Source organism: Amblyraja radiata, chromosome 6 (genome assembly GCF_010909765.2).
Source record: "Amblyraja radiata isolate CabotCenter1 chromosome 6, sAmbRad1.1.pri, whole genome shotgun sequence".
Classification (NCBI taxonomy): Eukaryota; Metazoa; Chordata; class Chondrichthyes; order Rajiformes; family Rajidae; genus Amblyraja; species Amblyraja radiata.
The window spans coordinates 21,704,940-21,729,660 of record NC_045961.1 but is presented as its reverse complement, the minus strand read 5'-3'; positions in this window follow the sequence as shown (position 1 = coordinate 21,729,660).

The window sequence follows — 24,721 nt, the reverse complement described above, 5'->3', positions numbered from 1 at the left end:
CTCCTCCAACCTCATCTATTGTATCCGCTGATCCAGGTGCCAATTCCTGTGTATCGGCAAGACCAAGCGCAGGCTCGCAGATCGATTTGATGAACACCTCCGCTCAGTCCACCTTAACATATCTGATCTCCCGGTTGCTCAACACTTTAACTCTCCCCCCCCATTCTCACAGACCTTTCTATCCTAGGCCTCCTCCATTGTCACAGTGAGGCTCAGGACAAATTGAAGGAACAGGACCTCATATTTCGCTTGGGTAGCTTACGCCACAGCTGTATGAACAATGACTTCTCTAACTTCAAATAGCCCTTGATTTCCCTCTCTCCATCCCCTCCCCATTCCCAGTTCTCCCACCAGCCTTACTGTCTCCGACTACATTCTATCTCTGTCCCACCCACTCCCCTGACATCAGTCTGAAGAAGGGTCTTGACCCGGAACGTCATCCATTCCTTCTCCCCAGAGATGCTGCCTGTCTTCTGAGTTACACCAGCATTTTGTGTCTACCTTCTTGCTAAAAGTACTATGCTTTGCCCCAACAATATTTTTCAATGTTGCTTAATATTGGTGGTTTTTTAATTGCAAAAAAAGGCTATCCAGTAAAATGTTCCACTGCAAATTGACACAGCCACTGCCAAGGCATCTCCCAGCCATAGTTGCAGATCTTAAACAAACTCATAGAACACATCATACACACAACTGCTGCAATGATGTTGCCTGAGAGAGGGACTAGAAAAGAGAATGAGAGGATATATTATCTCACAGATTCCCAGATATTGTAGTGGAGGCGAGTGTTCCCCAACATTGTCTAAAAGGCAGGTGGCACCCCAGATGCTCGTCAATAAAGCCAATCCTATCATGATTCTTCATCACCAGTTAGTTTTTGTTGTCTTGTGGCATGGAATCAACGGTGGTCACTCGGCAAGGGTCAAAGTCTCAAAGGTCATTGCTGCAGTACAGAGTTGATGAGAATTTTCTTCACCAAGCCAATGGTGAATCTTTTTTTTTTTTACTTCTTTTTTTTTTTTTTTTTTTTTTTGTTTATTTTATTAGAAGTTAATACAATACAAAACAATACAGTGGCACCTAATTTTAGGTGCCAACTATGTCATACCGTAATCCATTCTATGTACAACCTCTAGTTTTATGTTATGAGTAGGCAAGACAAGAAAAAGAAAACAATAGAAAGGGGAAAGAGTGGAAAAATAGATGGTAGAGAGTAGAAAAATGTGAAGTGTGGATATAAAAAGTAAAATTAAAAAAATAAATTTAAAAAGAAAAGGTGGAAAGTAGAAATAGAAGAAAAGGCCCCTTAAAAGAGAATTTTTCAAATCTATATTCGGAGATCTTTGTAATGTTCTACCCAAGTGAACAATAGAGGTGCAGCTATTGAGTGATCAATGATTGGTTGAATATTAAGGAAAATAAGGAAGGGTAGGCCATTTAGAACGGAGATGAGGAAAAACGTTTCACCCAGAGAGTTGTGAATCTGTGGACTTCTCTGCCTCAGAAGGCAGTGGAGGCCAATTCTCTGGATGCTTTCAAGAGAGAGTTACATATAGCTCTTAAAGATAGCGGAGTCCATGGATACAGGGAGAAGGCTGGAATGGGGTACTGGTTGTGGTTGATCAGCCATGATCACAGTGAATGGCAGTGCTGGCTCGAAGGGCCGAATGGCCTCCTCCTGCACCTATTGTCTATTGTCTTTTGAATATGGATCACTGCAGAAAAATGGTGGTGAGGTATGAGGTATATGCATAACATTTTTTTATTCATTCAGGGGATGTGGTCTTCACAGGCTGATGCAGCATTTAGTGCAATTGTCCATCCCTAATTGCTCTTGAGAATGTGGTGGTGGTCTCGAAACATTGCCGTCCTTGAGGTGTAATTATACCCGCTATGGTATTAGGTGGGGAGTTCCTGGATTTTGATCCAGCGATGGTGAGGGAATGGTGATATATTTCCAAGTCAGTATATAAGTGCATATCCAGAAGATCAACTTCCAGGTGATGGTATCCTGCTTCAGCTGCCCTCGTCTATTGAGCCAGTAGAGGTAATGAGTTTGGAAGGTGTTGCCTTAGGAGTCTACAGCATTCTGTGGATGATACAGACTGTTGCTACTTTACTCCAGTGGTGGAGTGAATTCATGGTTGTAATGGTGGGTGGCCATAGTAGAGTTGCTGCCTTACAGCACCGGTGACCCGGGTTCAATCCCGACTACGGGTGCTGTCCGTACGGAGTTTGTACGTTCTCCCCGTGATGCGTGGGTTTTCTCCGAGATTTTCGTTTTTCTCCCACACTCCAGAGGCATACAGGTATGTTGGTTAATTGGCTTGGTAAATGTAAATTGTCCCTTGTGTGTGCAGGATGTTGTTAATGTGCTGGGATCGCTGGTCGGTGCGGACTCGGTGGGCCGATGGGCCTGTTTCCGCACTGTAGCTCTAAACTAAAAAGATGGGATACCAATCAAGTAGGTTGTGATGTCCTGTGTGGTGTTGTGCTCCTGGAGTGTTGTTAAAGGTGCACACATCCAGGTAAGCAGAGAGTATTCCATCACATTCTTGATTTGAGCCTTGTAAATGGTGGGCAGACTTTAGGAAGTCAGGAAATGAGTTACTCCATGCAGAATTCCTCACCACTGACCTGCTCTTGTAGCCACACTGTGTATATGGATAGTCCAGTTCAACATCTGGTCAATGATACACACCAGGGTATTGGTGAAGGTACACAAAATTGCTGGGCAAACTCAGCGGGTGCAGCAGCATCTATGGAGCGAAGGAAATAGGCGACGTTTCGGGCCGAAACCCTTCTTCAGACTGATGGGGGGTGGGGAAAGAAAGAAGGAAAAAGGGAGGAGGAGGAGGAGCCCGAGGGCGGGCGGATGGGAGGGTGGGAGGAGACAGCTAGAGGGTGAAGGAAGGGGAGGAGACAGCACGGGCTAGCCAAATTGGGAGAATTCAATGTTGATGCCATAAGGACGCAAGGACGCAAGGACCCCAGACGGAATATGAGGTGCTGTTCCTCCAATTTCCGCTGTTGCTCACTCTGGCAATGGAGGAGACCCAGGACAGAGAGGTCGGATTGGGAATGGGAGGGGGAGTTGAAGTGCTGAGCCACCGGGAGGTCAGGTAGGTTATTGCGGACTGAGCGGAGGTGTTCGGCGAAACGGTCGCCCAACCTACGCTTGGTCTCACCGATGTAAATCAGCTGACATCTAGAGCAGCGGATGCAGTAGATGAGGTTGGAGGAGATACAGGTGAACCTTTGTCGCACCTGGAACGACTGCTTGGGACCTTGAATGGAGTCGAGGGGGGAGGTGAAGGGACAGGTGTTGCATTTCTTGCGGTTGCAACGGAAAGTGCCCGGGGAGGGGGTGGTGCGGGAGGGAAGGGAAGAATTGACGAGGGAGTTGCGGAGGGAGCGGTCTTTGCGGAAGGCAGACATGGGGGGAGATGGGAAGATGTGGCGAGTGGTGGGGTCACGTTGGAGGTGGCGGAAATGGCGGAGGATTATGTGTTGTATTTGACGGCTGGTGGGGTGAAAGGTGAGGACCAGAGGGACTCTGCCCTTGTTGCGTGTGCGGGGATGGGGAGAGAGAGCAGTGTTACGGGGTATGGATGAGACCCTGGTGTGAGCCTCATCTATGGTGGCGGAGGGGAATCCCCGTTCCCTGAAGAACGAGGACATTTCCGATGCCCTGGTATTAAATGTCTCATCCTGGGAACAGATGCGGCGTAGGCGGAGGAATTGGGAGTAGGGGATGGAGTCTTTACAGGGGGCAGGGTGGGAAGACGTGTAGTCCAGATAGCCATGTGAGTCAGTGGGTTTGTAATGTATGTCGGTCAGGAGTCTGTCCCCTGCGATGGTATTGGTGATGCAAGATTCAATGATGGTAATATCATTGAACATCATTGAACTGATGCTGGGAGATACGCAAGGGAGATACACGTGGCGGCATAATCAGGTACTAAAAAGCCTGGCATCAGCCCTTGAGAACAGGCGGTGTGCGACCAACTCCTTGCCTCCGAGAGCAAGCAACCCCCTCCCCCTAAGGGCAACAACCTTTGTCCGAGAAGGACAGAAAACATCTAAACATCCTTCCACCAGATCAGAAGAAGGAAACCTATGCAGGGCCCGCGACTGGAGGATGCTGGCGGACATCGGCCGACAACTAGTTTTTCCACCTGAAATTGCTTCCACCAACCTCAGGCCAGACTTGGTGTTCTGGTCCCCTTCACAGAAGACTGCTTACATCATAGAGCTCACAGTTCCATGGGAGAACTCTGTTGAGGCCTATGAGCGTAAGAAGCTGCGTTACGCAGAGCTTGCAGCAGAGGCAACGCAGCGTGGCTGGAACACCAAAGTCTATCCAGTTGAAGTGGGATGCAGAGGATTTGTTGCGTCATCTACCATCAGACTGCTGAAGGAGCTTGGAATCCACGGTCAGGCTCTGCAGAAGACCATAAGATCACTCTCAGAGGCGGCTGAAAGAAGCAGCCGGTGGATTTGGCTCAAGCGGAAAGACCCATGCTGGGCCCCAAGTACTTCAGGGTGAATCTTTGGGACGGTTTGACACGGGACACGCGCTGAGGGCTGATCATCCTGCAGCGGGCCGCCCTTGTGGAGGGTGTATAGTGTTAAAAGGCCGAAACACCCAGTGATGCAAGGGTACACTACTGATGATGTGTCCTGTGCCCAACTGTCCTGAAGGTTACCCAGGCCAAGATATACGTATCCACTCCCCCCCCACCCCCCCCACAGATGTTGAGCGTCTACCACTCTCAACAATCAACGAATGTCGTGAAATGCTCCCCACCTATTGGCACAAGGGACTTCTTAACATCTTGTCCTGTGTATTTGATACTGTCGGTCAGGAGTCTGTCCCCTGCGATGGTATTGGTGATGCAAGATTCAATGATGGTAATATCATTGAACATCATTGAACTGATGCTGTTCTGATGAGATTTTGGCATTATGTAGCTTGAGTGTTACTGCCACCTATCAGTCCAGGCCTGGATATTCTCTATGTATTGTGCATTTGAAGATTAAAAAAAAAAAATTCTGAAGAGTCACAAATAGTGCTGATTATAACACAATAATCAGTAAACATCGATACTTCTGACCTTACAACTGAAGGAAGGACACTGAGGTAATACCTGAAGATGGTTGGGTCGAGGACACTGCCCTCAGGAACTCCTGCAGAGATATAGTAACATAAAGGCATCCTGCATGACTCTGTTTACCTCCATCGAGCATCATTTAAGATATAGCGACTGTAAGGGCAGAGCATAGGTTGCACGATTGGAGGGACCTGCATTGATGGGCAGCAGTTGATTCTGCATAGGCTGTGTAGCACTGAAGGAAAAATATGAGGACAACAATAGGCGAGCATTCAGAAGAAGGCTGAAGGGGCTGCAGAATAAATTGCTTGGAGCAGTATCTCAACTGTTAGTCCAAATATATAAAGAGGAATCCATTTCACACTTAGTCCTGAAAGATGCATGTAGTCATAGAGTGATACAGTGTGGAAACATGCCCTTTTGCCCAACTTGCCCACACCGGCCTACATAGTCCAACATAGTCCAACCTGCCTGCACGTGGTCCATATCCCTCCAAACTTGTCCTATCCATGTACCTATCTAACTGTTTCTTAAACGTTGGGATAGTCCCAGCCTCAACTACCTCCTCTGGCAGCTTGTCCAATACACCCATTATGAAATACACCACATTATGAAAGAATTGAAAGAACAAGCAGAATGGTTTGCAATATAAATCACAAATTTGTCAAATTGATTATTGGTTTCACTTAGGACCTGATATTTTGTTAATCCGATAGATACCAAAACTTTTGTTATCTGGAGTCCATAAGGTTTACATCATGTTTTATGGGGAATTAGCTGGGCAAAGGTTTGGAACTTCTGCCTTCAAACAAGAGTTTTGAACCTTTAGCTCTAGAGTGGATAAAGGTCAGCAGTCATCAGTGGAAATGCTCACCTTCATCCTGAAGATGTTGACCTTTACAAAGTGAGGTAACTTTGACGGTAGTTCCGAGGCACTTTCATAGACATTGACACTGACCTATGGTCCATCTACCCAGTGAACAATACATTGCCCATGGATTGCTTGCACAATTGGATTCAACAAAGACATGTAAAGCAGCCTTTGTCTTCTCAACACAACAGAAACAAAAATATGTGAATATTGGCAATGCCATGTCATCGGGAGAGAATCAACAGCACAACACTTCACATGATATTTGCAAAACCACTTATTAATTGAATGATCAACGTCAACACATTGGCTTCACTTCCAGTGCTGAATCATCCTCTGAGCTCAAATGTGTCATTGTGCTTCCACAATGACATCTTTAAGCACAGTTTGGATGACTACAAATTACTGCTTTCATTTCCTTTGATTGACCAGGAATATGTCCTTGCAATGGCAGTTGGGCAAACTGCAAGGTCTTCCTTCAGCTCAGTCATATGACCTTGCTTCCACGAGTAATTAATCATATGCCAGTAAGTAGTTGCATATGCACAATTCAACAAAGGACCATTTTACTTCAGCAGGTGATTAATCTCAATAGAGAATTTGTCTTGATTTAGTCGCAGATTTTGTTGCCTAATATTTTACTGTTGAAATTGAGCCTATCCACGCAGCAATCGAGCCAGTTGACTCCAAGCCTAAGTACAACATTCAAAAAAAGTTATAAAGATGCTTAATGGAAGGAATAGTTTACCTTGACAGGGAGTTATTTCAGCTCCAACAGGCACAATGGTCCTTGATTGATATGAAACAATCCTGACTTTTTTGATGAGCCATCATATGGAAAAATAAAGAACCATTCCATGTAAGCATTTTATTTTAGATTTATCTTTAAGCACCTCGTTAGATGATTTTGCATCTATAAACTGAAGCTACCAAGAAGAAACAATTAATATGATGTTCTGTTTATAAGCACTGCTATAATTTAAAACCTGTCTTTTAGTAGCTCTTTGTGGTACATTAATGGAGATTGGAAGAATGTATTGAGTCTTTCAGCTGAATCCATAAATTCTTCTCACAAGCCACCAACAGGCTGCTGTGGTACTTGGGTGAAAGTAGTGCACAACTTTTGTCATGAGCATTAATGTTTAATTAGATGCTCTTGACAGCATGAGCAATCCATATGCAAGTTTTATATCCGAAATGTTGAAAATTCCTCCAGCAGGTTGTCTGTTCTGGATTTCAGCATCTGCATTCTCTTGTGCCTCATCCTTGTGCAGTGTTGTGGAGCAGACTGCAGCATTCCAAATAGAATATGAATACTTCCTTAAAGGGGGAACAGGGTTCTGAACATGCGGCTGGTTTGTGCAAGACAATTTAAGTCTGAAGAAGGTCGACCCCAAACGTCACCCTTTCCTTCTCTCCACAGATGCTGTCTGTCCCGTTAAGTTACTCCAGCATTTTGTGTTTACCCAAGAGGCATTATAGTATCAGCCTGCTTAAGAAGGGGCTGCCAACTTCCCTCTCAGGATAGGTTTGCGTTTATTTTTCCCATGTATACCAAGGTACCGTGAAAGATTTTGTTTTGCATGCTATCCAGTCTGATCAGATAATACTATATTTAAATACAAATCATGTCGAACTCAAGTACAATAGATATAGGAAAGTGCAAAGTACAGAGTGCAGATAGCTAGGATATTTAATGAAAGTCTCCAACAAGCCAGGTAATTTTGATTTTCGGTTAAAAGCAAGACTTTCAGTAAATTGATGTCGTTTATCTGGTTTCTCCTGTTCAACAGGAGCTTCTGATTTTCAATATGAATGTAATATTTTTCCCTTTATATTTAAAATAATGAATGTAAACTAATGTTATGATAGAGATATGTGTACATGACACACTGGTAGGACACATCCCAGTAATTTAAATGTACTAATCTATTTGGGGAGTTGAGAATGTTTTGTTACACCGCAAGTTGGATTGCACTACCTGAAAGGCTTGTTTGAAACAGATTTAATAGCATCTTCCATAGAAAGAGTTAGATAATTGGCTGAAATAGAAACATAAAATGTCTGGTTGCAGGAAAACAGTGGAGTAGAACTAATTGCTTAGCTTTTACTTGGATCCAATATAGGAACAATAGGATGAATAGCCTCCTGCCCAATTACATGATTCGACTAAAAATAAATGAATCAATGTCTTTTTTAAATTTATACAAATCAAATGCTCTATCAATGTGATAAGTAATCATAGTTTTTAAATTTCTATGTCTATTCTGACTCACAGACAATTTAGATAGTGCGAATCGTGCATCAGGTAATGTTAGCTGCACCGCCAATTACATCTTCATATGACCCAATTTTGCCCTGCCTGACCTTACATTTAGAACTGAAATTGAAGAACCTTGAACTGTGAGAAGCATATAGAGACGTGAAAGTGGACAGTTGTCAAGAGATACATTGGCTAATGGCTTAAAGTTGGTGGTTAAAAAAAAACAAAGACCAGATGGGTTCATAAAAAATGTAACACGCAAACAGCCTTGAGAATGATGTAAACCTCCTGGAAGCAGAGTGGGTGTCAGAAAATAAAATAAATGCTGGAAGACAGGTTCGCCAGAGCTAATAAAGGACAAAGAGAGAGACGGGACTGTCAGGATTTGCACAGGGCACGAGAATAAATAATTATTTATGTGCTTTCTTGACAATTTAATAAGCAATGCAACCAGGAGTTGATGCATGAATGCAAATACTCACAGACACTTGTACACTCACACACAGGAGTATATATAAATGCAAACACACAAACACATGTATGTATTCACATGATGGAATACATCTATACAAAAGTGTGCAAACAGAGCCAGGCTAAAGAACACACACAAACATGCTCTCAAATGGTTTACAAAAAAAGACACAAAGTGCTGGAGTAATTCAACGGATCAGGCAGCATCTCTAGATAGATGATGTTTTGGGTCAGGCTTTCATCAGACTTTTTTTCACAGACCCAGACGTCCACACACCCAGACAGTGTACAGCTACTGATACACGTTGCAGTTCAATGAATTACACAAAGTATCCTGACTGGTTGCATCATGGCCAGATATGACAATCCCAAATACACAGGAGTAAGAGGCTGCAGAAAATGGTGCATCTGCCTGGTTCATCGTGGGCATAGCAATCCCCTCCTGTACCTCACCGTACTCATGCATATGACAATAAACTCAACTGGTACTTGAACCTGATCTGCAGACCATCTTCCACTTGCTGGTGTAATTTCTGCCAGCGTTGTAACGTGACAGGTTCCGCACATGATTCACTGGCTGAGAGTCTGGGCAGGTGTCACATTGCAGAGCTCTGTACCTTTCCCATTCAACATTCATCTGCAAGAAAGCACAAGCAACCTGGTTCACTCATCAATTTTCAGTCCAGACAAGTGGCCTTTGTCTTCACTCTGCATGGAATGAAAATATTACAAGATGGGTAATTGTGGGAATATACTTAGAATAAGGTGGTGAATTTGTGGAATTAATTGCCATAGAAGGCTATGGACGCCATATATATGGATATTTTTTTAAAGCAGAGATAGATAGCTTATTGATTAGTCCAGGTGTCAAGGATTATGGGTAGAAGGCAGGGGAATGGGATTAAGAGGGATATATGGATCAGCCATGATTGAATGGCAGAGTAGACTTGATGGACCGAATGGCTTAATTCTCCTCCTATCACTTCTGAACATGAATATTTCATTGCATTTGTCACAGTCTGGAGATGTACCACTAATACCATGTCATTAGTTCAAATTGATGGACAAGAGGTGATTTCTGTTGGTATTTACCATGAACGCGTTGATCTTAAAATCAAGCAGGTCAACTCAAGCGATAGGGTTGATGTTACTAAATTCCTGATCACAAACTTTTCCTGCTTTTGGTGGTGGTAGGGCTGGAGGAGAATTATTGAATGGTCAAGGACAAACAGAGATCTTAGACTGACAACGAATTTGGTGTTATTTTCATGTTTATACGTTCAAATGTTCTAAGAGCAGAATTTTAAGTCAAGTAATTGGAAGTGGGTTTGAAGGCACAGAAAGAACTGCAGATGCTGGAAATATCGAAGATAGACAAAAATGCTGGAGAAACTCAGCATCTATGGAGCGAAGGAATAGGCGACGTTTCGGGTCGAAACGTCTGCAGAAGGGTCTCGATCCGAAACGTCGCCTATTCCTTCACTCCATAGATGCTGCCTCACCTGCTGAGTTTCTCCTGTATATATAGTTCAGAAGTTTTAAGTAATAGGAGCAGAATATGCCATTTGGCTCATCATGTCAACTCCACCATTCAATCATGTCTAATCTATCATTCCCTCTCAACCCCATTCTCCTGCCTTCTTCCCATAACCCCTGGCACCCTCACTTTTAAATGAATGGCAATGTAATGACTTTATCACCTGTCATAAATTCATGTTATTTATTACAATGCAATGACCACAAATGTAATGGCTTTCACTCTTACAGTACCCGGGTATCAGATCTGCTCTGTATTGTTCACATAAGAAAGATAATCTTAAAGCTGGGAATAACAGTATAATTTAGTTTTATTATTTTGTTGCATACGTCGCAGCTTCTGAGATATTATTTCTCAGTCTGTCTTTTATTGTTTCCAGCTGCACTTTGCAGAGTCCAGGCTCCTTTCAAACAAGCCGAAAGCCAGAGCACAGTTGGAGCCAAGTGCTCCAGACCTTATCTGTCAAAGTAGTGTTCAACGTGTGGCTTTCAGTTGTCAGCGAGCATCTGAAAGAAGAGAAGCTCCTGTTCTTGGCATGCACTCAGGCGCCCACTCAGACACCAGCCAGGAATCACTATTCAGGCCCAGGTGCCTGTACTCAGCAGGTCAGGTGAACAGTTACAGTAACCTAATATTGACTTTCAGTGTTTGAACTTTTATTTCCCTCTCTGCAGGTTTAGAGTTTAGAGTATAGAGATACTGAGCAGAAACAAGCCCTGCGGCCCACCGAATCCACACCGACCAGCGGACTCCACACATTATCACTATCCTACACACACTATGGACAATTTTTATATTTATGCCAAGCCAATTAACTAAACCTGTATGTCCTTTGGAGTGTGTGTGGAAAACAAAGATCTCGGAGAAACCCACGAGGTCACGGGGAGAATATAAAAACTCCGTACAGACAGCACCTGTAGTTAGGGTCGAACCCACGCCTCTGGTGCTCTAATCGCTCTAAGGCAGCAACTCTACCGCTGTGCCACCGTGCCGCCCTGTTTTATTTTGGGAAACCTGCCTGAGCTTCGGCGAGGAGGCTGTTACTGAGGTACATTGTCTCTTGGAATGGACACTTTCTCACATGTTGTGAAGGTCACCACAATACTGAATTTTAACATGATTGCCACTGTGATATTTAACATATTGATCAGAGTTTGGGTGACAAGTGATCTTGAGACACACAATTTTGTCCAATTCTCTTTGAGATGGAACAGAGTATAAGAACAACTCTTAATTGGGAAGGTAGACAAAAGTGCTGGAGAAACTCAGTGGGTGAGGCAGCATCTATGGAGCGAAGGAAATAGGCAAAGTTTCGGGTCGAAACCCTTCTTCAGACTGATGTGATGGTGGGGGGGGGGGGAGAAAGGAAGAGGAGGAGCCAGTGGGCTGAGGGAGAGTTGAGAAGGGGAGGAGAAAGTAGGGACTATCTGAAATCAGGGAAGTCAATGTTCATATCGCTGAGGTGCAAACTACCCAAGCGAAATATGAGGTGCTGTTCCTCCATTTTTCGGTGGTCCTCACTCTGGCCATGGAGGAGGCCCAGGACAGAAAAGTCGGATTCAGAATGGTAGGGTGAGTTGAAGTGCTGAGCCACCGGGAGATCAGGTTGGTTATTGCGGACCAACTCTTAATCGGGAAGGATGTGTTAGGTCTCTCGAAAGGGGAAGATCATTTTGTGGTGCCCACATGGATGTATTGAGTATAGACGTTCATGTTACAGTGGTACAAGACATTGGTGAGGTCACATTTAGAGTATTATGCTCAGTTTTAGGCACCATGTTATAAGAATATCTGTTGTTAAGCTGGAAAAGGGTGCAAAGAAGATTTACGGAGATGTGGCCAGGACTCCTGGGCCTGAGCTATAGGGAGAGGTTTTAAAAAAAATTATTATTAATTCTTTATTTCGAACAGAATAAAAGAATAAAAAGCAAGTGTGAAACAGCATACAAAAAACAAAACAAGAATATTTATAAAGTGTCATAAACAATATCTATAAATAAATGAAATCGTATGTGTCCGAAAAGGAGCAGGAAGAAGCCAAAGCTTATTAATTCCCACCCCTTATTCAACTGCTTATAATTATCTTATACAAATTTAGCAGCTATATGTACACCATATGTACACCAGTAGCTATATGTACACCAAATTATTTACATTTATACACTAATCAAATATTTACAAAGCCATACAAAAAAGAGAGAAAAAAATAAAAAAGAAAAGAAAAAACCCTCATATACTATACAGTATCTTAGTCATATATACAACCCATCACCCTATAATCACGCTTCCCAATACAATCAGTATAACAAATATCCCACTCACAATCACCTATCCTCATCCCAATATCCTTTTAAAAAAAAGTGTTTTTGTACATCTTTTTAAACTGAATTATGTTTGTGCTAAGTTTTATCTCCTGTTCCAGACCATTCCACAAATTCACCCCACAGATTGCTATGCACATACTTTTAAGTTGTTCTGACATTGAGTTTTTAAAAATTATGTTCCCCTCTCAAATTATACCCACCCTGTCTTTCCATAAACAGTTTTTGTATATTTCTTGGAAGTAAATTATTTCTTGCTTTGTACATGATTTGCGCAGTCTTAAATTTAACCAGATCGGTGAACTTCAGTGTATGTGACTTTAAGAATAATAAATTGGTATGTTCAAGATATCCAGCGTTATTGATAATTCTTATTGCTCTTTTCTGTAACGTGCATAATGGCTGTAGGTTGGTTTTGTAGGTGTTACCCCATATCTCCACACAGTAACTCAGATATGGCAATATGAGTGTATTATACAGAGTATGTAATGATTAGTGGTCTAGAATGTGTCTTGATTTTCCCAATATTACTATAGACTTTGCCAGTTTTGCTTTGACGTGGTTTATATGTGGTTTCCAGCAGATTTTGTGGTCTAAGATCACACCAATACATTTATTTTCATATACTCTTTCTATACTTATGTTACCTATTTTCAATTGAGCAGACTAGGACTCTATTCCTTGGAGCGCAGGAGGATGAGGGGTGATCTATAAAGGTGTATAAGATCATGAGAAGAATAGGTTGGGTAAATGCGGCGTCTTTTACTTTGGGTATAGAAACAAGAACCAGAAGACAAAGGTTTAAGGTGAGGGGGGGAATTAATTAATTAATGTGAGCCATGAGAGGCAACTCCAAGGGGTGCTAGCTATTTGGCAGGCCTGACTAGTATAGATGGGGCATGTTGGTCGGCATGGGCAATTTGTGCTGAAGGGCCCATTTCTACACTGTTTGACTCCATGTCTCTATGCACTGCCCATACTGCATATGGATATGAGCAGCTTTCATTCCATAGAGACATGGGTGCAGAATAATACAATCACTGGTAAATGCTTGATGTGCTTTGACAGCTCTGTGCCTCATTATTCCACAGCCCATTAAAACTGGATTACTTTACAATAATTAGATTAAGAGTAGTCCGTAGAGTCTTAATTATTAATACTAATGAGGAATTATCCTGTCCCCAACAATTGTCCGCAGATTCAAAAAGAATCTGCAAGGAAATTCAATGAAGTTCAGGCCCTCTCTGAATTCAGTGGATTCACCTCAGCCAGTTACTTCAGTTACCTGGCAATATCAAATTAGATTACTGTTCCGTGTAGGATGGAACTGCAGATGCTGGTTTAAACTGAAGATAGACACAAGATGCTGGAGTAACTCAGCGGGACAGGCAGCATCTCTGGCAAGAAGGAATGGGTGATGTTTCGGGTCGAAGCCCTTCTTCAGACTGTTCTGCAGGCTTATCAAAGCTCCTGATTATCAAGATCTGCTGTAAACCTGCCTTATTTCTCAATGAAGAGGGAGCATTAATTATCTAGCTTGAGGAGCAAGAGAGATTCCATGCAGCCTTAGAGATGTGGAAGGGCAAAAGATAGGAAGGAAAAGAAGCAAGTACTCTAAAAACAAATCAGAAAATCCATGGCTCTGCATTAACCTACAATGAACTTTTTCACAGAATACCATCCCAATTTATTTCCAAATGAGCACTACCTCAAACACCGTCTGTGGTGATTTTCCACCCATTATTTCTGACACTCATCTTCCAAACCGCACAAAAAAAAAGCCAACGATTAATCAAAGGCTGTCACTACAGATTTGTTAAGGAAAGGTCATGTCTGACTAGGTTCCCTATTTTTGAAGATAAACACCAAAAGCTGGAGTAACTCAGCGGGACAGGCAGCATCTCTGGAGAAAAGGAATGGGTGGTGTTTCGGGTCGAGACCCTTCTTCAGAAGTGTTAATGAGGGTTGTGAATCCAAATTTGAAGACAAAGAGGCTATAGTTGCAGGATTCTAGAATAAAGAGAATCATGTAAGAACTCAGTGAGTCAAGCTGCAACTGTGGAGCCTAAAGGTGTCAGTTTAGTTTAGTTTAGAGATACAGCACAGAAACAGGCCTTTCGGACTACTGAGTCCATGCTGACCAACGATGCCTGCACATTAACACAAGCCTACACACACTAGGGACAATTTACACTTGTACCAAGTATACACACCCAAGCCAATTAACATACAAACCTGCACGTCTTTGGAGTGTGGGAGGAAACCGAAGATCTCAGAGAAAACCCATGCAGGTCATGGGAGAACGTTAAAAACTCGGTATAGACAGCACCCGCAGTCGGGATCGAACCCAGGTCTCCGGTGCTGCAAGCGCTGTAAGGCAGCAACTCTACCGTTGCGCCACCATGTCAGCTGACGTTTCTGGTCAAGACCATGCCTCAGAACTGAAAGGGAACTGGAAAACTGCCAGCATACAGCAGGTTGGGGTTGGGGAGGGGGGGGGCGCGGAGAGGGTGTAGAGGAAGAGTTGGATGGAATGAACGAAGGCAGAAGAAAACTAAGTGGATAGGTGAGTGTGAGCGTGTATGCTGTACGTGGAGGGCATCATGAGTGTGGATTTCCTGATGTTGGAAAATTCAATTCTCATGTCATTGGATTGTAAGACAAGCAGAATATGAGTCACTATTATTGCAAAATTATGTTGGCGGCAGAAAGCAATGTATATTTTACGGAATCAAATATTGTTTGCCGTAGGGTTCCACAAGCTCATTGCTAAGACTCTTGCTTTTTTGTGGCTTTTGCTAATAAGTTTTGATTGTAATGAAGGATAATTAAGAATTTTACTCATAATTTGAATAATTTAGATTTCTATGGACTATAATTAAGACTCTTACCGATAACTCCAACACGAAACATATGAGCAATGAACAGAACTGCAGATTGTAGAAATGTATTTGCAGACTGGATATTTGGCACAGAAGTGGAAAAATAGAATCCAGTCCATGAAGTGTGAGGAAAAGCACCTGAAGAGGATGAACAGGGCAGAGAATACATGGTAAATGGTGGGATGATTGAGCTTGGTGTACATGTCCACAAATCCCTGAAGGTAGAAGGGCACTGATAAAGTGGTAAGATTAAATACTTTTCTTCATTAGCTGAGAGGTCTCTATCAAGGACACCTGAGGATTCAGATGTTGGAATCTTGAACAACAGGCAAACTGCTGGAAGAACTCAAAGGGTCAGGCAACTGAAATGTCATGTCCATTTTCCTCCATTGATGTTGCCTGATCCGCTGAGTTTTTCCAGCAGTTTATTTTTGTGATATAGAAAAGGAGAACAAATCCTATCTAACTCTCTTTACTTTTCTTCTTTTTAAAGTTTAAAATATGAAGTGGTACAGGAAATGTATTATGTTATTTTTGGCTTATATCATTGTAATGTACACTACTTCTAATAAATAAAAAGAAAAAAAGAAAAGAAGAACAGGACCATCATGAAAGGATGATAGGTCACCCATATTGCAGGAAGCAAAGCGTTATGATCAACTCGGTGCAGTGGATTTATGAGGATATTTAAGTTTAGGTTTAGGATGTCATTACGGCTGAAGAAAATGAATCATGGAGAATCTTGAATAAAATGGGGTTGTTTTCTTTCGTGATGAGTAGAGCTGCTGCCTCACAGCGCCCAAGACGTGGGTTCGATCCTGACCTTGGGTGCTGTGTGTGTGCAGAATGTGCTTGTTCTCTCTTTGTCCACCTGGATTTCCTCCATGTGCTCCGATTTCCTTCCACATCCCAAACACGTTCCGGATTGTAGGTTGACTGGCCTCTGCAAATTGCCCGATTGGCCTCTGTAAATTGCCCTTACTATGTAGGGAGTGGATGAGAATGTGAGGTAACATAGAACTAGTGTGAACAGGTGATCGATGGTTTGTGGACTCAGTGGGCCGAAGAGGCTGTTTCCACGCTGTATTTCTAAACATAAAGAGAGTTTGGAGGAGATATATTTGAGATGATTTAAATAATAAGAAGGCAAGTTAGAATTAATAGGAAGGATGTATTTCATTAGGGAGTGAGGTCAACTAGGGAACATATATTTAAAGCAATTAGTAAAAGGATTAGAGTGTGGGAGGACTGGAAATCGTTACCTGGAAGGACAGTAGATGGCTTAATGAGGACCCGCGTAAAGGAATTACATAGATTAAGGGACTGGTGTTTTGCAGCCAAACTTGCTGCTAATAAAATCTAAGGATAAATGACAATTTGTGAAGACACAAAGCATTTCCAAAGTGATGAGATATAGGCAAAAAAATGTTGGAAGATGATTTGATTTGATTTGATTTGATTTGATTCCTTTATTGTCATTCAGAACTTTCGGTCTGAACGAAATTTTGTTGCCTGCAGTCATACACAATAATAATAAATAACAAAACATACAATAAACACAAATTAACATCCACCACAGTGAGTTCACCAAGCACCTCCTCACTGTGATGGAGGCAAAACTCTTAGTCTCTGTCTCTTCGCTCCTTGTTCTCCCTCTGCGCTGAGGCGATCCAGGCCGAAGATGCCGCCCTCCAGTCCAGCGGACCTCTGTAGTGATGTCGCCGCTGCCGAAAGCCGGAACGCCGTCTCCGCTCCGAGTCGGCCCGCCACAGCCTCAGCTCCGAGTCGGGCCGCTGCCGAAAGCTGGAACGCCACCTCAGCGAATCAGGCCACCGCTGCCTCAGCTCCGAATCCCGCTGCCTCAGCGAGTCGGGCCACCGCTGCCTCAGCTCCGAGTCCCGCTGCCTCAGCGAGTCGGGCCACCGCTGCCTCAGCTCCGAGTCCCGCTGCCTCAGCGAGTCGGGCCACCGCTGCCTCAGCTCCGAGTCCCGCAGCCTCAGCTCCGAGTCGGATAGTTAATGTGCGGAACTATTGAGATTTTGTCAGACAAAAAGAAAAGCAGAATATAGTTTTGGCAGAGAGAGATGACGTAGATAGAGCAAGGACTTTGAAAGGTAAATGCCAGATGATATATTATAAAAGTGGGGAAGTATTTCTACAGCCTTACAAGGCATTAGTAGAAGCTGCGCATGGCATACCAAATATCTTTCTTTAAGGAGGAAAATAATTGCCTGGAAATCAGTACAGAGAAAGCTCTCCAGGTTTATATCTGGGAGGAAGATTGTTTTAATGAAAAAAGGTTGAGCAGATTACACTTATACTGATTGGAGTGCAGAAGTATATAGGAATTAATTGAAACATATCGGATTCCAAAGGGGCGCAACAAAGCAGATGCTAAGATCCCCTTGGCAGGAATATCGAACCAGGGAGAACACATTTAAAATAGAGGGGTCACCAGTTAAGAAAGAGGAAGAATTATTTATCTCAGAGGGCAGAAAATCTTTGGAATTCTCAGCTCCACGCAACCCTGGTGGCCAAGTCATTCAACATATTCTCATTTACATTGAAACTAGGTGCAGGAGTAGGCCATTCGGCCCTTCGAGCCTGCACCGCCATTCAATATGATCATGGCTGATCATCCAACTCAGTATCCTGTACCTGCCTTCTCTCCATACCCCCTGATCCCTTTAGCCACGCGGGCCACATCTAACTCCCTCTTAAATATAGCCAATGAACTGGCCTCAACTACCTTCTGTGGCAGAGAGGTCCAGAGATTCACCACTCTCTGTGTGAAAAATGTTTTGACATAGATTGTTGGTCTCTAGGTAAGTCAATGATTACAGAGGTAAGGAAGTAAAGTGGAGCTGAGGTCAAGGTTAGCTCAAATTATTTCATTCAATGGCAGATACAGCATGAGGAGCAATACGACATATTCACATGGGTGAGATGCATAGCCATGGTAGACAGGAAATATGCACTGGCAGTGCTCTGGATTATTTTCAGGAATGAGTAGGTTAACCTATGATGAGTGTTTCACGGCACTGGGCCTGTACTCACTGGAGTTTAGAAGAATGAGGGGGCACTTCATTGAAACGTACAGAATATTGAAAGGCTTGGATAGAGTGGATGTGGAGAGGATGTCTCCACTAGTGGGAGAGTCCAGGTCTAGAGGTCATATCCTCAGAATTAAAGGACGTTCTTTTAGGAAGGAGATGAGGAGAAATTTCTTTAGTCAGAGGTGGTGAATCTGTGGAATTCTTTACACAGTCAATCGATATTTTTAAGGCAGAGATAGATAGATTTTTGATTAGTACGGTTGTCAGGGGTTATGGGGAGAAGGCCGGAGATGTGTTTAGGAGGTAGAGATAGATCAGCTATGATTGAATGGCAATTGGAAAACGATTGTGACCTTCCACCTTATCAACACCCTTCAAGATTTTATAAACGTCTATAAGGTTACCACACAGCATCCATCACACTAGGGGGATCAGTCGTAGCCTACCCAGTCTCTCCATTTAACTCATGGCCCCCAGTCATATCCTTGTCAATCTTTTCAACACCATTTCCACTTAATAACATCCTTTCCATAACCACCTGACCAGAACTTACATAGTATTCCAAATGTGGTCTCACCAAAGATGTGTACAGTTGTAACATAATGTCTGAACTCTTGCATTCAATGCACTGAACTATGAAGTCAATCGTGCCATCGTACACTTGTCCTTAGTATGTAGTATAGAATTAGTGTACAAGTGAATGCTGGGCAGTGTGGACCTGGTGTGCCAAAGAGCCTGTTTCCCCGCTGGATCGCTAACCAAAATCTAAAAGACAGGATTTCTTCCTCAGCTTCCCTCAAAGTCCTCGGGTACACTTGGTCATGTCACAAGGATTTATCCACTTTTATGCACTTTTAGGCTGCCAGCACCTTCACTGTGGTAAGTTTGGTATGTTTCAAGGCATCACGATTCTATTCCTTGAATTCTCCCATTTCTATGCCTTTTTCCACATGAATTACGGATGAGAAATATTCGCTCAAGACCTTGTCCATACCCTGCAGCTCCACACATAGACAATAATACTTAAGGGTCCTTATTCTCTCTCTAGTTTCCATTTTGCTTTTGAAATATTCATAGAATTTCTTATGATTCCTTTAACATATCTCGCAATATCGCATGTCCTCTCTTTGACCTGGTTTCCCTCTTAAGTGTACTTAAGGTCTACTCCTATACAGTAAGAAAAAGAGTAAAGAATGTATTCCTGGCTTGTAGCATTAAATGTGCCATATCATCTCATTGGCCTCTGAAATTCAATCCATTTAAGTCAATGGAATTAATTTTGAAGACAAAGTGCAATCCATTGAGGCAACAGTTGAAAGTGCTTGATCACACTCACTGGTGATCAGTTCTAAGCAAATTTGTTTCAGCGGGGGGGGGGTGGGGGTGTGCATGTCTGATTCATTGTTATATTGCCTCAGGGTGAATATGCCTACTCTAATAGTTCAGTGAGAGGAAGAATCAAGTCGCTGCCTTCAAAACAAAATTCTGATTGCAGTCACTGCGTGATGTACTTGGCAACAAATGACTAGTGAAGAGCGGTTTTCCGTAGGGGTTGGTGCTGGGGCTGCTACTCTTCACGTTGTATATTAATGATTCGGATGAGGGAATTGAAGGCATTGTGGCCAAGTTTGCAGATGATATAACAATAAGTGGAGGGGCAGGTAGTGTAGAGAAAGAATGGACTCTGCAGAAGGACTTGGACAGGTTGGCAGAGTGGGCTAAGAAGTGGCAGATGGAATACAATGTAGCAAGGTGTGGAGTCATGCAGTTTGGCAGTAGGAATAACAGCGCAGATATTTTCTAAATGGAGAGAGAATTCAGAAATCGGAGATGCAAAGCGATTCGGGAGAGCTGGTGTAGGATCCAAAAAAGTTAATTTGAATGTCGAATTGGTAATAAGGGGGGCAAATGCAATGCTTGCATTTATTTCGAGAGGGCTACATTATAAAAACAGGGATGTATTGCTGAAGCTTCATAAGGTACAGTTCAGACCGCAGTTGTAGTATTGTGAGCAGTTTTGGGCCTCATATTTGAGGTAGGATGTGCAGGTAATGGAGAGGGTTTGAAGGAGGTTTTGAGAATGATCCCAGGGATGATTGGGTTACGATAGGATAAGCATTTGAAGGCACTGGGCCTGTGCCTGTACCATCTAGAGTTTAGGAGGATAAGGCATGACCTCATTGAAGCTTACCGAATAGTGAAAGGCCTGGATGGAGCGGATGTGAAGAGGGTGTTTCCACCAGTGGGAGAGTCTAGAATCAGAGGACAAAGCTTCAGAATAAAAGGATGTTCCTTTAGGAAGAAGATGAGGAGGAATGTCTTTAGTCAGAGGGTGGTGAATCTGTGGAACTCTTTGCCACAGAAGGCTATGCAATTCTATGATTCAATCATTCTATGGCACAGATTTACGAGATACCTCGACAATAAACAGCAGTCCATTTTGTAATGGTACAAACGATAATTAGTGGTGAAGGGAAAGAATGCCCGGGAAGTTCTTAAGGGGTTGGACAGGTTAGATGCAGGAAGATTGCTCCCGATGTTGGGGGAAGTCCAGGACAAGGGGTCACAGCTTAAGGATAAGGGGGAAATCCTTTAAAACCGAGATGAGAAGAACTTTTTTCACACAGAGAGTGGTGAATCTCTGGAACTCTCTGCCACAGAGGGTAGTCGAGGCCAGTTCATTGGCTATATTTAAGAGGGAGGTAGATGTGGCCCTTGTGGCTAAGGGGATCAGATGGTATGGAGAGAAGGCAGGTACGGGATACTGAGTTGGATGATCAGCCATGATCATATTGAATGGCGGTGCAGGCTCGAAGGGCCGAATGGCCTACTCCTGCACCTAATTTCTATGTTTCTATGTTTCTAAGTTGATGATGCCAATCAAGAGGGTAGCTTGGATATAATTAGCGTCAAGCTTCTTGCAATTTTCTAGAGCTGCACGCATCCGAGCAACTGGAGAATATTTCACCACGCTCCTGACTGCTACTTTCAAAGTGGTAGAAAGGCTTTGGGGTGTCAGTCCATTCAACTGCCAATGTTAACTTTTGTTGATTAATGCAACCTCGCTATTATTGGGTCAGATTTACTATTGTGCTGAGTGGTTTAATACCATACTGTACTGTTGAGTGATGGTCTATATTTGGCATAGAAAAAAATACTTTTTCCATCCTCTTGTTCAGACCAAGTGGCATGATTGATGGATCTAATTAAGATGACCAGATAACCACTGTGAAAAATAGGGACACTTTTTTCCGAGGGGTGCTGATGTTAATTGTGAACATAAATAATAGCCCAATTGTCTAATATAGGCCTCAGATTTCAACGGCAACAGTGTCTTTCTCAAGGAGGACTTACTTTTATCCACAACCTTTTTTCTACACATTATAAAACCAGAGAGCCACTTGCAGCTTTGTTAGAATTAATTTCCATTTGCTTTTTGAACTCCATGAGCTCATTGTTACCTTGGTTCCTTATATTAGTCATAAAGTCATAGAGTGATACAGTGTGGAAACAGGCCCTTCTGCCCAATGCCCACACTGGCCAACAAGTCCTAGCTACACTAGTCCCACCTGCCTGTGCTTGGTCCATATCCCTCCAAACTTGTCCAATCTATGTACCTGTCCAACTGTTTCTTAAACGTTGGGATAGTCCCAGTCTCAACTACCTTCTCTGGCAGCTTGTTCCATACACCCACCACCCTTTGTTTGAAAAAATGACCCCTCAGATTCCTAATAAATCTTTTCCCCTTCACCTTGATCCTATGTCCTCTGGTCCTCGATTCCCCATACTCTGGGCAAGAGATTCTGTGCATCTACCCAATCTATTCCACTCAGTCCACATTTGTCCACATAATCAGTCCACAAAATGAGTCCACATACTTTTCACAACTGGAAAGATGTGGTATATCCACACACGGCAGACTGGTATATTAGGCAGGAATAATATCACCAGAACCCAGAGCTGTCCAACAGATTTTCCCAAGCTCCAAGTTCTTGATGATTATATAGATAGTGGAAAGCCCCTGTTACTCTGGAGAATTCTTGTTGTTAATGCTCAGACAGATCAATGAATTCCAGTTCCTTCTCCCAGTAGAACATTGTACAAGAAGTAACTCTTGGTGGCAAAGCCAAACTATGTCTCTGTATTTTCCAAAGAAACATGATAATTTATTTTAAAAGAGTTCCTGCAGGTAAAAATATAATTCAAAGGAAAGTATTCTCAATTTGGAATCAAATAGCTTGTCAATATCCATGGTTGCTGCAATTTCATATGCAGTCTGTTCATTCTCGCTTGTGTTTCCCCAGTCATACTAATATGTTCAAAGCAGAACAAAGTGGCTTTGAACATTTTAAATATATTCTCTAGAAAACACAGGTAAACCTGCAATGTTACTAGTTCCTTGGCATTCTTAACCATGCCTGCTCTCAGTAATCAGGGGACATTAGCGCTTTGAACATTCAACACTGCCAAGAGTAGCCCAGTTCCTTCGTGATCTCTTGCCAAGTATTGTTAACTAATCTATCCATGACTGGGAAAAGAGTCAACCATTGGGATATGGCATGACAAAGCATCATATTCAACATCCACAAACTCAATCATGTTTTCCACCTGGTTGCTCTCATCATAGAACTGCTAAAGTAATTTAATTACAAGGTATATATTACTGATTCAGTGCATAGGAAGGAACTGCAGATGCTGGTTTAAACCGAAGATAGAAACAAAAAGCTGGAGTAACTCAGCGGGACAGGCAGCATCTCTCTAGAGAGGGAATGGGTGATGAACATCTTTGGTCTAAAGAAACCCTCACTTCTCCCCTCCCCCTTTCCCAGTTCCCTGACCAGTCTTACTGTCTCCGACTACATTTTATCTCTGTTTGTTTTGTTGTTAACTTCTCCCAACTAACAATGATCTATTCCACATTTTCCTTGATCTCCATTCCCTTTGTCTTGTTTTCACAGCTTACATTTCCTTACCTATACACTTCCTTATCTGTGTACCGCCCACTCCCCTGACATCAGTCTGCAGAAGGGCCTCGACCTGAAACGTCACCCATTCCTTCTCTCCAGGGATGCTGCCTGTCCCGCTGAGTTATTTCAGCTTTTTGTTTCTATTACTGATTCAGTATTCTATTTTGAAGTGTTTCAATAAATGGTACAAAGCATGTCCGGGAAGTTATCAGGTAAGGTGTTTGATTCTCTTTTTACATGTTGTTGTGTATAGATGTTGGCCTTCTGTAATTAAAATCTGTAATCTGTAAAATCTGTAAAATCGGCCCGGCGAGAGGGCCTGGGCATCGGCCTGGGCATCGGGCCACCCAGGGCGGCGACTGCGGGTGCTCGGAAGGCCCCGACCACGGATGAACATCTGGGAAGAACGGAGGGGAGGCTGGCTGGACTATGGTGCCTTCCTCACCTTGGTGCCATTTATGTTATGTTCTGTCGTGGACTTTCTGTGTTTGTGCTTTTTTTTTAATTCAATTTTATTTTTAATATGTTTTATTATTTATTATTTATTTACTTTTATGATACTGCCTGTAAGGGAAATTCATTTTGTTGTCTCTAATTGAGACAATGATAATAAATTGAATACAATACAATACAATACAATAATTCCAGAGCTAAAGAAGACTCAATTTCCATCATTTTCCAAGGGACTATCAGCACTGCAGGAGATGAGCAGCAGCAATAGCCTTAAGGGCCTGTCCCACTTATGTATCCTAGGCATGCAAATTGAGGCGTACGGTCTGGTCACATTTAGAAGCACGGAGGGGTATGTAGATGTGCGCGACATCGCGCGGGGCTCCGAAATTTTTGTAGTGAACAAAATCTTTGCGCGCCAACGGCCTGTCGTGGAACTGACGGCCAAAGTGGGACAGGCCCTAGACCCTGGCACGACACAACATCTCACCTTCAACAGGTGCAGAAGCAGGCAAACGATCGCCGAACTCAGCCTGGGGCTCACGGCCGTTGTGGTCCGGATCCGCCCCCACTCTACTGCCAGAACGGGGCCAAGAAAATTGAAGATAGACACAAAATACAGGAGTAACTCAGCGGGACTGGCAGCATCTCTGGAGAGAAGCAATGGGTGATGTTTCGGGCCAAGACCCTTTTTTTCAGACTGAAGAAGAGTCTCGACACGAAACGTCACCCATTCCTTCTCCCCAGAGATGCTGCCGGTCCCGCTGAATTACTCCAGCTTTGTGTCCA